This window comes from Harpegnathos saltator, unplaced genomic scaffold, assembly GCF_003227715.2.
Source record: "Harpegnathos saltator strain DR-91 unplaced genomic scaffold, Hsal_v8.6 scaffold444, whole genome shotgun sequence".
NCBI classification, from domain to species: domain Eukaryota; kingdom Metazoa; phylum Arthropoda; class Insecta; order Hymenoptera; family Formicidae; genus Harpegnathos; species Harpegnathos saltator.
Genome location: NW_020230255.1, coordinates 148932 through 164360, shown reverse-complemented (window position 1 = coordinate 164360; position 15429 = coordinate 148932). Strand labels below are relative to the sequence as shown.

Genomic DNA, 15429 nt, shown 5'->3' with positions numbered 1-15429 from the left:
AGTGCACCGCTTACAAGAGGTGATTAGCCAGGTAACCGCTCAGCTAGTTTCAAAGTCTTACGAGCGGCAGCTGCTCCAAAACTTCAAAGGGGAGTAGTGGGGAGTACTCACACTATCTTACTTTAGGAAGGCTGTCTAACTGTGTGCAGCCAGAGGTTAGTACATATTGATTTGTAGGAGAATAAATACGTGTTCTTCAACGTACAATATATACTCAACGCAGCTATTATTATATCGAACGATCATGCGGCTTGAACGTATATTTTCGTATGAAATTTTCTTCATGATTTTGCCTAAATGATCCAAAAAATCAACTTTTAAAATATTGAAAAATATTGGAATATTTAAAAAATACATTCTATATATTATATATTCAATTGTTGTTCTAAGAGAGAGAACAAGTATATATCAAAAATACAGTTGTATATTTTATAAACATCTGCAATGGGATAAATTCTTATGTAATTGACATTTTTTTGAATATCGTGGGCACTCAGATATAAGCATGCAATGTGATTAACAAATACAATTAACACGTAATAATGAAACATATTATTAGGTGAAGACAAACGATGATGAAGAAAATAAAAATAAACGAACTTACTGTTTTCTTTTGCTACTTTTTCGAGATTTATTAGTGTTCTATAAATTGTAAAGTGTGAAAAATCGTAATTTTTATGTATAGAAGTAACAGAAAAATGGAGCTATTATCGAGAGCTGAGTACGCAAAATAAATTGAAATAAATATTTTTGTGCGAGACAAGGTCTCAACAAGGATATTTGTAAGCACATGATTTTATTTATTTGTGCACTTATTTTAGATTGTCTCGTGAGGAACAAGACCAATATTTAAAACAATTACTCGGTGATTTCGACGAAGAAAGTTTAGGCCCTTCTGACAGCGGGGATGAGGACTGGTTTTCTGCGCAGACGCCAGCACCAGCGGCTGAGGCCTCAGATAGCGAAGAAAGTGGCGACAAAGAAAATGAGGAGCAACAAGAACTAGAATAAGGATCAGCGCGAGTAGAAGTGAAGAACTTACGATGCCGATAGTTAAAGACAGATCTCAAAATGTACAAATCATGAGATATCGTTCAACAAAGTTAGCTATAGAGAGTATCCTTGATACAAGTCGAATACGCTCCTAAAGCGTCACAGCAGTTGGATCGCATCAGCAGGAAAATTGTGACTGGATCTTGCCACCTTTGCTATAAGCAAGCTATAAAAAAAGTAGGAAGACTAGAAAGTCTTGCTTGTAATAAACCTGTCTGTGATGAGCATGCGGTTATCGTTAATTTAATGTAAAGAGTGCGCCGAATAATGTAGCAGAATAAAGTTTTTTCATTGGAAAAAACCTAATAAATGTACACATAATTTAGCAAAAATATGTTTTTATTGTAAAAACCTTCGTGTTTATTTATTTAATAATCTTAATCATTAAAATAAATGAAACGTATTTTAAATTGAGACATCAAACGTAATTCGTATATTTCCATGCGTAGGTACCCGGGTGCCCCGGTTGTGCTTGGCGCATACATTAGATAAAAGCTATAATTTTCTTTGTTAATAATTTGAAAGTAAAATTCTAAAAGCAGATTTTGATAAGAAAAGGGTTCAATCGTGAAAATCTGGACGGATTTGAAAAAATTTTCACCGGAATATAAAAATTTTTCAAAAAATGTGCACAGATGGGCACCTAGATACCCGGTAGTGCACACAAGATTCAAAATCTTTCTCGCTACAAGCGTAATTTTTGTTTTCATTTCCATATTTTTATATGCATTTCCATTTAAGTATCTACATCTTCTCGTATGGATCTTAAGGGGGAACACCACTGTGACCAAAAAAGGCCCTTTTTTACAAATTTTTTTTACTACTTAATGAATTATTTAAGGGTTGGGGGAAGAATATGTTATTAAGGACACTTTGAAGTAGTTTTATACAAATTATTATTAATAAATTTTTATTAAAAAATAATAAAAATTAATAAAGATATATAGAATAGAGTGCCGGTCCGTAAAAAATTTTTCTAACAGTGGAATCAATATCTCTGGCATGGTTCATCTGAAAAAAACTCAAATATTTTCTTAATCTGCATAAATGTAATTTTCGTTAAGCGTAGCCGTTTTTTTATTTTGAAAATTACTATTTCTTAAAACCTCCTGAGATGGAAAAAAAATGTTGGAAAAATCGAGGATTTTTTTTTAACATCTATTTGAGAAATTTGAGCTATTTTGAGAAAAATTAATTTAGAAAAACGGTCACGCTTAACGAAAACTACATTTATGTAGATTAAAAAAATATTTGAGTTTTCTGTTTCAGATGAACCATGCTAGAGATATCGATCTCACTGTTGGAAGAATTTTTTTCGGACCAGCACTCTATTGTATATATCTTTATTAATTTTTATTATCTTATAATGAAAATTTGTATAAAACTACTTCAAAGTATCCTTAATAATATATTCTTCTCCCAATCCTTAAATAATTCAATAAATAGTAAAAAAAGATTTGAGAAAAAGGCTTTTTTTGGACCCATAGTGATGTTCCTCCTTAACTCAAGCAGCCGAGAAGTGAACCACCTGAACTTGCCTATAATGACATGATATGTGCAATATCTATACGCGACTCAATTAACTATAATGCCGTCGATAATGCTAAAAGTGTGGTAAGAAGTTGTATCATATCATATCATATACTCGTATATACCTTATATACAGAGTGTCTTAAAAATACCGGAACCGTCGGATAACTTTGCAGGATCGTTTTCATGAAAAACTTTAAATACAAAAGTTATAGAAAATTGAGTAACGGACTTGATGGTGACCTTAAATTTGACCTTGGCCATAATCTTCAAGGTCATTTGGAGGTCAATTTGCGTTTTTTAAATGGGAATCCTTATTTTTTAATATACTATTTTTTCTACCAATTAATTTGAACAACTTTTGTCTAAAGCATTTTCTTATTTGCCTAATATCTTTGAGATATTTGAGGAAAACTTGATAACTTTTTCAATATTTAACTTACAATGTTTCGCTAACTATTTGTCGCAAGAAAAAGTGGTACCAGACTTTCTTGCTTTATTTATTCTCAAGAATATATTATAACAATAGTACCCTGATTTTTGTTAATCTGATGATTTTGAAATTTCCAAAAGTCAGTAAGTTAACAAAAATCAGGGCGCTATTGTAGCAATATATTCTTGAGACTAAATAAAGCAAGAAAGTCTAGTACCATTTTTTCCTCCGACAAATAGTTAGCAAGATATCGTAAGTTAAATATTGGAAAAGTTATCAAGTTTTCCTCAAATATCTCAAGAAATATTAAACAAATAAAAAAATGTTTTAGACAAAAGTTGTTCAAATTAATTAGTAGAAAAGAAGTGTAATAAGAAATAAGGGTTTCCATTTAAAAAAACGCAAGTTGACCTCCAAATGACCTTGAAGGTCATAGCCAAGGTTAAATTCAAGGTCACCATCAAGTCCGTTACTCGATTTTCTGCAACTTCTGTAATTAAAGTTTTTTATGAAAACTTGATCCTGCAAAGTTATCCGGGGGTTCCAGTATTTTTAAGACACCCTGTATATGTATATACAGGGTGGACCATTTTAATCAATACATGCGAATATCTCGAAAAGGAGGTTTTATCAAAAAATGTTTCAGAAAAAAGTTGTTTAATTCGAAAGGGGACATAAGATTACGTCATTGGTTTGATCTTGAGTGAACGTGTCAAGGTCACGTCAAGGTCAGCTTCAATTTCTTAAATGGAAATCTCTATTTCTCATTACATATTCTTGTAGCTTATCTCGAGAGTTTTTCAAAACATTATAAATAAGTTATGTTTCATTGAATACTTTCCGAGTTATGAGGTTTGAAAGTTACAATACCGCCGGCATCAGCATTATCTGCATGGTGTACCGCGTGGAGGTTGCACGGTCGGATTTACACCTCTGTTGCGTGCGTGCGTGCGTGCGTGCGTGCGTGCGTGCGTGCGCGCGCGCGCCTTTCACGATTCAGGGTGCTTGATTTATGTGAGTCCCCTTGCCTCTCACGATTTTTTATAAACATACTATAAAAGATGTTCAAAGATGTTTCTATTCTTTTAAATACATAACGCGATCCTTCGCTCAAAATGGCTAACAGTTTCTAGTAATACAGCCCGTGGTATGTTTCTACAAGTAATTTCAATTCTCTGAATCATGTCTTCTCGAGTTGTGGGTTCGCGTTCGTACACGACATTTTTTAAATAACCCCTTAAATAAAAGTCGGGTGACGTCAAGTCGGAAGATCGCGCTGGCCATGCTATTGGTCCACCTCGTCCGATCTACATGTCATTGTAGCGTCTATTCAGATAATTTCTTACAATTCTCGCATATGGTGGAGCAAGAAAGAGTTGACATGTTGCTTATTCTTAGTGAATGTCGTAATAATTAACGTCAAGCTGTTGCTCTTTATCAAGTTCGGTGTCTAAACCGGTGTTATCCGCATGTTGCTATTATTCGAAACATTTATTTAATAGTTCAACAAGGTAACTTAGTAACTTGGTACATAGGAGACAAACTCATGATTATGAAGAGAACAACGTACGTATATTGATCGTTTTAGCGTCAATTTACCTCAATCCTCATATTAGTAGCCGTCAAATGGCGAGACAGATAGGTATATCTAGAACTACCATTCTAAGAATTTAAAAAAGCCACAGATATCATCCATATCACATAACGCGATCTATTACACCAAATGATATGAGGATACGTTTACAGTTTTGCCGTTGGGCCTAACAAATGATTAGGAATAATCCAGGTTTTTTATTATGCAATGTTTAGTGATGAAGCAACATTTCATAATAGTGGATAACTAAACAGACACAATTATCATTATTGGGCAGATGTTAACCCTTGTTAGTACTTCGTTAGTAGTAGACAAATCAACATCGCTGAAGTATTAACGTATGGTGCGATATTATTAACAGCTAATTGGTCCATACATCTTTGGTGGTAACGTAAACGGTCTGAATTTTTTAGTTTTTCTAAAGAATGATCTACCAGGATTACTTGAAGATGTTGATTTGTATACAAGACTCAGAATGTGGATTGAATTAAATGGAGCTCCACCACATTATGCGAAAGTTGTAAGAAATTATTTGAATAGACGCTACAATGGCATGTGGATCAGACGAGGTGAGCTAATAACAGCCAGCGCAATCTGTCGACTTGACATCACCCGACTTCTATTTATGGAGTTATTTAAAAAATGTCTCCGCGGCCATTTTTTTCTTTCTTACTCTATGAATTTGAAAATTTTCAATTTGATAGATTACAATTAATACTTAAATCCTACTCCCCTGTATGCCCGCCCATCGAATAATCTGATTGGTCAGATGCATTAGTTAATAACTCATAAACTAATTTTCTGACCCAAAAGTGGTAGATGAACATTTGGTTCCAAATTGCACCTCCTTTCATCCCCTAAGGGGAAATCTGGTTGTTCTGGGACACCCTGTACACGCCATCTGGACATCTTTAATTTAACTGTATTCATATGCATGGAACTGCTCCTAGATTAGTCAAACATATACATATAATAAATAAATAATACATATAATAAATAAATAAATAAATGAATAAATAAATATATACCAAGTTTTCTAAAAGTAACGGACCCCCCCCTCCCCATCTCAGAATCTATGCATTATAGGGAAAAATGACCCTAACAAAAGTTTTAGGGTTCATAAAGTTCTGTTTTCTTGTGATCTCAAATTTGACCTTGACCTCGACCTTGAGGGTTATTTGAAGGTCAACTTACGTTTTTTAAATGGAAACCCTTATTTCTTATTACACTGTTTTTTCTACTAATTAATTTGAACAACTGTTGTCTAAAGCATTTCTTTTTTTGCCTAATACTTTTTGAGATATTTGAGAAAAACTTGATAACTTTTCAATATTTAATTTACGATATCTCGCTAACTATTTCTCGAAAGAAAAAGTGGTACTAAACTTTCTTGCTTTATATAGTCTCAAGAATATATTGTTACAATAGTGCCCCGATTTTTGTTAATTTGATGATTTTGAAGTAAGTTAACAAAAGTCAGGGCGGCATACATGGACAGCAGGTCTTAAAGGATAGCAACCTTTGACTTTGAGAGACTGTCAGCTTGTACCACCAGGTACAAATAACAATGCCTCTCTCTGTAGTCGCCGTGCGCTCGGGATAGCACTAGAGATGTCGCTTCCGAACGACATCTCTCAACGTTATTTAGGGAGAAGAGAATGTCGTGAGCGTCAAGTAGCTCAGTGGTTTAGAGCAGTCGCCCGGCAAGCGAAAGACTCGGGTCCGATTCCCGGTCTAGCGACTTACCGCACTCTCGATATTTTTCTCTCTTCGGAACGAAAATAAGATGCAGGTCTCGAACGCACGGCGTCCCGTCGCCACTTAGTACGCCCTCCTTCTTTCATGGTTCTATTATAACAATATATTCTTGAGACTAAATAAAGCAAGAAAGTCTAGTACCACTTTTTTTTCCGACAAATAGTTAACGAGATATCGTAAGTTAAATATTGAAAAAGTTATCAAATTTTCCTCAAATATCTAAAAAAATATTAGGCAAATAAAAAAATGTTTTAGACAACAGTTGTTCAAATTAATTGGTAGAAACAAACAGTGTAATAAAAAATAGGGGTACCCATTTAAAAAACACAAGTTGATCTTCAAATGACCTTCGAGGTCGAGGTCAAGGTCAAATTTGAGATCACAAAAGAACAGAACTTTATGAACCCTAAAACTTTTGTTTGAGTCATTTTTCCCTATAATACATAGATTCTGAGATAGGGGGGAAGTCCGTTATTTTTGGAAAATATGGTATATACAAGGTGTACACGAGTATGTGATATACCTTTTATATGTGATATACTTTTTACTACACGATTTAGCATTATCGACGACATTATAATTAATTGAGTCGCGTATAGATATTGTACATATCATGTCATTATAGGCAAGTTCAGGTGGTTGACTTCTCGGCTGCTTGAATTACAATAATGCGTTATCTTTTGTTAACTTATCAACCTTTGGAAATTTCAAAATCATCAAATTAACAAAAGTCAAGGCGCTATTATAATAATATATTCTTGAGATCAAATAGAGTAAAAACATCTGGTACTATTTTTTCTTCTGACGAGTAGTTTAGCCAAATATAGCAAATTAAATACTGAAAAAGTTACCAAGTTTTCTTTAAATATCTAAAAAAATATTAGGCAAATAAAAAAATGTTTCAGACAGAAGTTGTTAAAATTAATTGGTAGAAAAAAATGATGTAATAAAAAATGGGTTTTCTATTTTAAAAGATTAAGTTGTCCTTTACCTGACCATGGCAACGTTACTCAAAATCAAACTGATAAGACTAATAGATAGACTTCTTGAAACCCTACATATTCATATTTAACATTTTTTTCTAAAACGTAACCTCTCTGACATATTCAGGGGTCCCGGAACTTTTTATATACTCTGTATATAAACATACACAAAATATCCTATAATTAGTAATATAACCAAAGAAATAATTATATACTAACAAGGAGATGACGCCAATTAGAAAATCGTTTTTCGAACGAGTCATAGTGCGTTCGATAGCTTGTATGTAGGTATGTATGAAAACCCTAGAGCCGTTCGTGCCAATGCGCCTTTGTTTAAGAGAATTTAAGAGACAAAGTTAGGGTCACGCAACTACGTCACACATAAGCACTAACTTTACGACCTCTTTCAAGTAAGCGGCGTAGCTGAGGAGACTAAGGCTCCCACACATAGATTTTTGCACCGGCGGCGAGCGTTCGGATCCCACCGACGACTGCTTCACTTCATGGTTTTTTCTTCTTTTTTTCTTTAATTTTCGACATATAGTAATACGTTATTAATAATTATTTATTTTTTAATTTATTTCGTTTTTATGTAAAAAAATAAGGACACTTCGGGATATTTGAACGCAATATGAAATAAAAAATATATAAATCGTATGAACTGATTATATATTTTTCAAGCAACGTATAAATTTTATACATGTCAAAATCAAATACAAACTTTATAAATGTCTACATATTATAAAATGTTTCCATCGCTTCGCAGTGGATGAAAATTCAAGTAAAAACATTGGAAACAAAACTTTGTCGCACCACGAACATTTTATAAATGAATTATGTTGTTCACATACACATTTTTTATTATAAATATTTGGAGGAAAGCATAGTTGGTTAACATTTAAAAACATTTCTCTTTCGTCAGCTAATTTGGATACCAATTTGCATACCATGCATATTGAAGCATACATTTAAATCTTGGATTTAAATGTAATACATTTAAATCTTAGGAGAGGATAATATGCTATCGATACGATATCTTTTTGTTTGTCTGACAAATAAGAAAGAACTTCCATGTGGATGACACTGTCAATTGTTTCCACGTTATCTTAGTCTTTTAAAAATTTAAAGAATTGTTCATCTTCTACGGAAGATGCTGAAGAGCCATTAGAAGATATTAGAAATTTCAATTTTTATATACGTATATTTTCTTGCTTCTGTAATAAGCAAGTTTTTACAATATTCGTGGTTCAGGGTCGTTTTTGAAAAAATTCCTGCTTTCGGAATCAAGTTTAGCCATTTCAACTTAAGTTTAGGAACAGTCACAGATGAAATAATATAAAGTTTAACTGCGTATACTGTCAAAATTCAATACAGTATTCCCGAATCTTTTTTTTAGTGTCATCTATTAGAGTATTTCTCAAGGGTTCGCAATTAGGTAATTCGTAAAGTGTCTGCAAATTAATTTTAAGTTGCAACAAAGCTGGTAAAACGCATTCTAAATAACAATAATTTTCTCTCTGTAGCAAATCAAGAGTGCATGCTAAACTTTTCATTACTTCTCATTACCACAGTATATTCTTAAAAAAACTCAATCTCGATCATTTTGAACCTTGGCTTATCTAAACGATCGCAAATTTCGTTTGAGTAATTTTTAATCGATAGTTGCTTATAACTTGCTTATTACAGAAACAAAAAAATATGAATATATAAAAAATGAAACCAGAATATCTTCTAATGGCTCTTCAGTATCTTTCGTAGAAGATGAACAATTCTTTAAATTTTTAAAAGACTAAGATAACGTGGAAACAATTGACAGTGTCATTCACATAGAAGTTCTTTCTTATTTGTCAGACAAGCAAAAAGATATCGTATTGATAGCATATTATCCTCATATGAATTTACAAACTGCATCATAACTTGAATTCTAACGGCTGGGGCAAGGAACTTGTAATTTAGTATGCGCGATTTCTTCAATATCTGTTGCCTTGATTTATGTATTATATTTTAGACTTGCTTTAGAAAATGAATTATATAATTTTTTGTATTTGATATTAGATAGAGCTACACATGAATCTGTAGTTGCAATTAAATTCAATATGTGTGACATACATTTGTATTGTTGGCAAAGAAAATTCTCCTAAATCGTCGTCAATATTATTTGGAAGTTCAAATTCAGATATAACAATGTCATCGTTTTGTAAATATTCTGGCTCTTTTTCAATTTCGTCATTATCAAGTGAAAATATACGAAATGCTTTTATAAATTTGAGGCATTATCTGTGACCGTTCTTACAATTTTATTGATTACAGATTTTACTGATTACAGATAATTCAAATTGTTGACGAACATTATTTAGCATTTTCGCTATTTCAATGTGCGTATGAGCAAATTTCATACGGCGATATGTCAGAACACACGAATTGCATCTTTTACTTGAGGATCTCTGCATAGGCAAATAAAAAAGAAACATACTTTTCTTCCATTATCGACAAAAAATGTATCTGAAAAGCTATGCAGATACTGTGTTTCGTATCTAAATACAGATATATTGGGTTGGCAAATAAGTTCGTTCGGTTTTTGTTTCAGTGTAAGTTTCATGCGGATTCGCTTTTCTTTTCTCAGCGCTATCGTGCAAATCGAATACACATTTGAAAGGTTATGTTTCACTGTTTATGTTGTGCTGTGTTTGGTTTGGCTAACATCAGTATTGTGTGTGCTGCGTAGCTGTGAACATGGAAATAAATAACGTGCATTATCGTGACATTTTGCTCTATTATTTTAAAAAAGGCAAATGAGCTGCGGATACTCATAAAAAGATATGCCGTGTGTATGGAGATAATGCCTTAACAGAATGCGTGTGCCAAAAGTGGTATGTCAATTTCCGTTCTGGAGATTTCGACGTCAATGATGCGCTCCGGTCGCCCGACCGAGATTAATTCAAGTGACATTAAGGCTATAATCGAAGTAAATCCATCCCAATCGGTATGAGAGATTGCTACGACATTGAATATATCCCACACAAACGTAGAAAAGCATTTGCGCCAGCTGGGATTTCTCGGCTTAATGTTGCCGCATCAATTAACCGAGGCTAACTTAACCACACGCATATCCATCTGCGATTCGCTACGAAAACGCCAAGAAAACGACCCGTTTTTTAAACGAATGACGGGTGGCGAAAAATGGGTCGTCTACGATAATGTAACGCGTAAAAGATCATGAGGGCACAGCAGCGAGCACCGCAAACAACCTCGAAGGCGGGACTGCATCCGAAGAAAATAATGCTTCCCGTATGGTGGGATTTCAAGAGTGTCATCTATTACGAACTGTTACCGTCAGGCAAAACGATTGATTCAACTGTATACTGTTCGCAATTGACGAAATTGAACCAAGCAATCCGCACAAAACGTTCAGAATTGGCAAATCGCAAGGGTGTCGTCTTCCACCGCGACAACGCCAGACCTCATACATCATTGACCACTCGGAACAAATTGCTTCAGCTTGGCTGAGATGTTTTGCCTCATTCTCCGTATTCACCGGATCTTGCTCCTTCTAATTATCATTTATTCCGGCCGCTGCAGAACTCTATGAACGGGAAAACCTTCAAGGATGAAGAGGCCGTTAAAAACTACCTGGATTGGTTTTTCGCTGATAAGCCCCAGACGTTTTACGAACGCGGCATAATGAAGTTGATGGAAAGATGGCTAGAAGTCATCGATAAAGATGACCAATATATAATTGATTACAATTTTTCTTGTGTATCAAAAAATTGTGTTTTATTTACTCTAAAAAACCGAACGAACTTATTTGCCAATCCAATAGATACTCCAATTCGAATGTATCTTAGATAGGCTCAGATACACCAAATTTATTTAGATGCTGTATCTAGATACTACCCAACACTGATTGTAACCAGCACATACAAGTTTCTTTTATATATTTTTATATCCTCTTTAATTTTTATATCTGAAAAATAATAATGTAAATGTCGAAAAAACATACATATAAATTGTAATTTTAACTTAAAATATATTTATTAAAAAAATATATATGTACATATTTAATCGAAGTTTACACATATGCTATTTTTTAGTATTTAATATAAAGTAATTAATATAAAAGATACATAATAATTTATAAAATATATAATTTAATGTAAAAAAATAAAAAAGTAATATTCAATTTATTTTATTATAAAATACTCTCTGCGCAAGCTGTAACCGCTAGAGAGCGCGTTCTCTGTGTGGCGGATAGAGGGATGTTTGGTAGCCCTCGGGTTGCAGGGTAGGAGGGAAATTAAATACTTCTCGCGGACCAATAGCTGTCATAAGCGGGCATTGGACAAAACAAATATGAAAAATACTATCCCAGGTGACAGACTAGTTGTACTGGAAAATTCAATCTCTAACAAGGAAACTGTCGGAATTGTCCCTCACCGATTTTGATGGGCCTTGGATATGTTGTAGAGCAACATAAAATATTAGATATGTATTTTTTTATCGACATATCTCGAAGTATATGGGATAAAACAACCTTTCGCAAAAAACTAACATTTTCATTTTATGCGAATAACTTCTAAAGTACGAGGTAAATAAAAAAATGTTTCCTACAAAAGTTTTACAGTACTTTATACTGTTTGCAACGGTATATTCAGATTTTTCAAAAGTGTCAAAATTTTTAACCTCTCCCCTCTCTATCCCTTTAATTTACAAAATTAAAAAATTTCATGAGGACAAAAATTAACACGTTCGCGACATCGTGACCCACTAGTGGGTCACACTGGTTTATATTAATAGACGTGCGTGTCCACCGGTGGGTCACACACTATGAAGCATTACACTGCTTCTGAAAGTCTCTATGTGTATCAGGGGCTCTATCATATTATATACATATCATATATATATCATAACTACGGCTATATGAGAAATGTATCTATATACTAGCAACATGGTTTGTCGATCAGACAATTATAGCAAAATAACATGTTTATTCAAGGAAAGCTGAACACGAACACTGTAAACTTGTTCAAACAAAGATAGATATATAAAAAAGTACAAATGACACTAATTATTATCAAAATACAAGATTAATACAAAATTTTGTAACCAAGCATAGCAAAACTATTCATGAAATTTTTTAAAACAAGCAATGCACATTGTAGGCTCTCCTTCAGTCTGCACAAAATGTAACAACTTTTAATGCCTTGGCCTTGACTTCTTTGCTATCTCTTTCTTTCTGAATTCTTCTATAACACTCGTGCATCTCTTTCATGAAAAATTCATTGAATAAGATGAAAGCAAAACCTTTTGTTATAAAACAAACGCAAAGAAGCAATATATTAAAAAATGAATTGTGCCTCCTTTAGAGTGAACCAATGGATTTATTGATTGTTGCGAACGTGTTAAAGAGCATTTAATACCGAATATGATCATGATTAACTTTTTTAGGAAAACTAGATATCGTGCTATAGGCGCTGTGCTGTGCCCGATGCCACCACTGTCCAGCGCTGGAGGACACGGTGTACCACATGCTGGTCTCGTGCAATACATGAGACCAGCAGCGCCGTGTCCTCGCCCGGGCAGTGGGGTGCGCCGAGGAGGACCTCTCGCTCTCGCGCATGCTTGGAGGCCATGTGTGGGAGCGAGCAGGTGTGTGGTCGGCGGTGGTTTCCTTTGCAGAGAACGTAATGTCCCACAAGGAGACCGCCGAATGAAAACGTTGCTTTGGTATCCAGCTTTGGTCATGAAAACGTTGCTTTGGTCACAGGAGGCGACGGGACGGGCGACGCTCCCTTAATTGCGAACCCGAGGTGGCGCCGGTCGAGGAATCGCCCCTATTCTTCGAGGGCCATCCCGACCGCCTCGGGCTCGTCACCGTCCACGGAGGGAGTGCTACAGGCCTGTCTCCCCTGCGCGACGGTAAGGGAGGAAAAGAGGAGTAGGTGTCCCAATTGGGGACGGGTCCCACTCCCCGCTCCCCTCGACATCGAGACAAATCTACGTCTATTAAGCTGGCACAGCCCTTTCAGCACAATCGCATGGGACTAGCACAGAAATTTAGTGCTCTTTTGTTGCTAATTTGTTGCTGTATTCCCGATTTTGTTGCTCCAGCCATCTCCAAAAAAACAGGGGCTGTGCTAGCTTAACATTAAAGTTAGCACAGGCCCTCAAAAAAAATAAAAAATGAAAAACGAACACATATTTTTAAACTACGATTTTGTTGCTAATTTGTTGCTCTATTCCCGATTTTGTTGCTCCAGCCATTTGGAAAAAGACAATGCCGGAAACCTAGAGACGTGAGCCGGCTACAAGAGTAAACTACTAAAAAAAAATTTGTTGCTCGCCCAATTTCGGTCTCAGTATGTTGCCCGACTTTGTTGCTCTTAAGACATCCGACTTTGTTGCTCTTAAGACATCCCAATTTCAAATTTGTTGCTCGCGGTATATGTTTAAACAACAGCCAAGGACTTATAGGGCTGTGCTGGCTACAAGAGTAAACTACTCGAGTAAACTTTTCGAGTAAACTACTCGAAAAAAATTTGTTGCTCACCCAATTCCGGTCTCAGTATGTTGCCTGATTTTGTTGCTCTTAACATATCCCAGTTTCAAATTTGTTGCTCGCGGTATATGTTTAAACAATAGCCGAGAACCTATAGGTGCATGCTGGCTACAAGAGCAAACAACTTGAAAAAAATTTGTTGCTCACCCAATTCCGGTCTCAGTATGTTGCCTGATTTTGTTGCTCTTAAGATATCCTATTTAAAAATTTGTTGCTCGCGGTATATGTTTAAACAATAGCCGACAACTTATAGGCCTGTGCTGGCTACAAGAGTAAACTACTCGAAAAAAATTTGTTGCTCGCATAATTTCGGTCTCAGTATCTTGCCTGACTTTGTTGCTCATAAGATATCTCAGTTTTAAATTTGTTGCTCGCGATATATGTTTAAACAACAGGCGAGGACTTATAGGGCTGTGCTGGCTACAAGAGAGAACTACTTGAAAAAAATTTGTTGCTCACCCAATTCCGGTCTCAGTATGTTGCCTGATTTTGTTGCTCTTAAGATATCCCAGTTTCAAATTTGTTGCTCGCGGTATATGTTTAAACAATAGCCGAGAACCTATAGGTGCATGCTGGCTACAAGAGCAAACTACTCGAAAAAAATTTGTTGCTCGCCCAATTTCGGTCACAGTATGTTGCCTGATTTTGTTGCTCTTAAGATATCCCGTTTAAAAATATGTTGCTCGCGGTATATGTTTAAACAACAGCCGAGAACTTATAGAGCTTTGCAGGCTACAAGAGTAAACTACTCGAAAAAAATTTGTTGCTCGTCTAATTTCGGTCTCAGTATCTTGCCTGACTTTGTTGCTCATAAGATATCTCAATTTCAAATTTGTTGCTCGCGGTATATGTTTAAACAACAGCTGAGGACTTATAGGGCTGTGCCGGCTACAAGAGTAAACTACTTGAAAAAAATTTGTTTCTCGCCCAATTCTGGTCTTAATATGTTGTCTGACATTGTTGCTCTTAAGGTATCCCAGTTTCAAATTTGTTGCTCGCAGTATATGTTTAAACAAAAGCCGAGAACCTATAGGTGCATGCTGGCTACAAGAATAAACTACGCGAAAAAAATTTGTTGCTCGCCCAATTCCGCTCTTAATATGTTGTCCGACTTTGATGCTCTTAAGATATCCCGGATTCAAATTTGTTGCTCGCGGTATATGTTTAAACAACAGCCAAGGACTTATAGGGCTGTGCTGGCTACAAGAGTAAACTATTCGAAAAAAATTTGTTGCTCACCCAATTCCGGTCTCAGTATGTTGCCTGATTTTGTTGCTCTTAACATATCCCAGTTTCAAATTTGTTGCTCGCGGTATATGTTTAAACAATAGCCGAGAACCTATAGGTGCATGCTGGCTACAAGAGCAAACAACTTGAAAAAAATTTGTTGCTCACCCAATTCCGGTCTCAGTATGTTACCTGATTTTGTTACTCTTAAGATATCCCATTTAAAAATTTGTTGCTCGCGGTATATGTTTAAACAACAGCCGACAACTTATAGGCCTGTGCTGGCTACAAGAGT

General features: G+C 35.1%; 1 protein-coding gene across 8 annotated transcripts in view; it reads right to left on the bottom strand.

Moving 5' to 3' along the window:
- Naa80 (N-alpha-acetyltransferase 80) overlaps positions 1-15429 on the bottom strand; it is a 110647-nt gene that overhangs the window by 84734 nt on the left and 10484 nt on the right. For 2 of the 8 annotated variants that reach the window (XM_025301715.1, XM_025301713.1), the window contains exon 2: positions 5417-5556. The exons of 4 other annotated variants lie outside the window; for them this stretch is intronic. The gene's annotated coding sequence lies outside the window, so the exon portion shown is untranslated. Of the gene's footprint in view, positions 1-5416; positions 5557-7752; positions 7909-15429 lie in introns of those variants that run through there. 2 more of the 8 variants (XM_025301717.1, XM_025301714.1) reach the window with 2 other exon arrangements.